At 39.9% G+C, this 2,099-nt stretch overlaps 1 protein-coding gene across 1 annotated transcript in view; it reads left to right on the top strand.

Annotated features, from left to right (window-relative positions):
• Positions 1–2,099, top strand: part of LOC109959666 (3-hydroxy-3-methylglutaryl-coenzyme A reductase-like) — a 36,396-nt gene that overhangs the window by 4,120 nt on the left and 30,177 nt on the right. The window lies entirely within an intron of this gene.

Genomic DNA, 2,099 nt, shown 5'->3' with positions numbered 1-2,099 from the left:
CTTGTCCGTGTTGAGGCTGAGATTATTGTCCTCGCACCATGACACCAGCCCGGCCCCCTCCCTCCTGTAGGCTGTTTTGTCCCTGCCAGTGATGCGACCTATCACTGTGATGTTGTCCGCGAATTTTAGGATGATGTTGTCCTTGTGGGAGGCAACACAGTTGTGGGTGAACAGGATGGGATGGGTAGAGGATGGGACAGAGGACACATCCCTGTGGGGTGCCCGTGTTTGTAACAATGCTGGCTGAAGTCCTGTTGCTAATCCTGACAGTCTGAGGTCTGCCAGTCAGAAAGTCCAGGAGCCAGTCACAGAGGGTGGGGTGCAGACCCAGTGTGGACAGTTAGTGGGTGAGTTTGTGGGGGACAACTGAGCTGTGGTCAATGAAGAGTATCCTGATGTAGGAGTCTCCATTTTCCAGGTGAGACAGGGAATAATGGAGGGCAGCTGCGATGGCGTCTGAGGTGGCCCTGTAGGGCCGGTAGGCATACTGCAGGGGGTCCAGGGTGTCCGGTATACTGCTCTGAATGCGGGCCAGCACCACTCTCTCAAAGCACTTCATAATAATTGGGGTGAGTGCCACTGGCCTGTAGTCGTTCAGGCAGGTGACCGGGCTCTTCTTGGGAAAGTAGTTGTTGTATTAGCAGCAGTATAGCAGTGGAATAGTGGGCTAAGCAAGGGAAGTTCACATAGCACAAAGTATAACACATTTCATTTGTGCAGTAAATATTCAAGGGAAAAAATGTGTGATTTGAGTCATGGGGAACATACTTATGTTCAGCAGTACAAGACAAATAAATTCTTTAAAAATCATACAATGTGATTTCCTGAATTTTTTTTTTACTCTGTCTCTCAGAGTGGGAATGCACCTACAATGTGAATTTCAGACCCCTCCATGATTTCTAAGTGGGAGAACTTGCAAAATCGCAGGGTGTTCAAATACTTCTGTTCCTCACTCTATTTACAAGCGTGCCACCATGATACACGTGTACCAAAAGAATATCCATAAAATAACCAAACAGTTAACTTCACTAAATAAAACTAATTATAATAACGCAACTTAAAGTAACAACACATGCACATAGCTACACTTGCATGGCCTCCTCCTCCCATGAGCAACTACTTAAATATTACCACCATCTGGTTCAACCCTCTCTCAGACCACACCATTTCATATCTCCCACAAGTAAATCTATCACCTCCATCCTCACACAAGCCAGTTCTCTGGAGTAATTCTTTTATTAATAAACATTTAACAGAATCACAGACTTTTAAAACATACATACAATTCTCAAACTATATAATTTACAAATTAATAATCAACACATGAAACTAATTTAACACTAATAATCCCCACCTCCCTACTTGGTTCACCCTCATGACATCACTAATGACATCAGAGAGGGTATAAAATGAGAAAGTTGTTCAGTGCCTCCTCATTTTGTCTTCTAACGGCCTGAGTAGTATAACCAAAACTACAAATTATCTTATTAACACTCTTTACTAAATCAATAATCTCCAGTTTAACTTGAACAATACTTGTATTTTATTTTAACCAAAGATATTAATGATAACTGTAACATAATGCTTAACACAAACAAACCTGAGATAGCATGTGTTTGCATTAAAGGTGGAATTTGGCTAAAGAAACATTTAACAAGTGTGGTGGAAAAGTTGAGAAATGTACATGAAATAGTTGGGGAACAATGTTTCCTCCCACTGTGTCACAGTTTGTAAACAGCCATGTTTTACTCATGTTTGAATGGCTTACCACAGCACAATGTTGCATGTGTTAGAAGTTATTTTAACAATGGAAGGAAAACTGAATATAGAAGCATTTATTTTTATTCAGAAATATTCATATCCTTTCCTTAAATAAGATAATACATGCTACAAGTAAAAGTCTTGCATTTAAAATTTTATTTTTGTGAAAACTTTCTATTTGTTATGCCGAATGGCCCCCTTCATACTGTTGAATTATTAACTATACATGTAACTTTATTACTTTTATTATTAAAGCATTACCATAACATGTAAGTAGCAGTTTGATGGTGTAGTTGGGTGAGATGTAAGAACATAATTGATTTTTGTGTCTCTTTCCC

Source organism: Monopterus albus, unplaced genomic scaffold (genome assembly GCF_001952655.1).
Source record: "Monopterus albus unplaced genomic scaffold, M_albus_1.0 scaffold40.1, whole genome shotgun sequence".
Classification (NCBI taxonomy): domain Eukaryota; kingdom Metazoa; phylum Chordata; class Actinopteri; order Synbranchiformes; family Synbranchidae; genus Monopterus; species Monopterus albus.
This window is presented reverse-complemented; position numbering and strand designations above follow the sequence as displayed.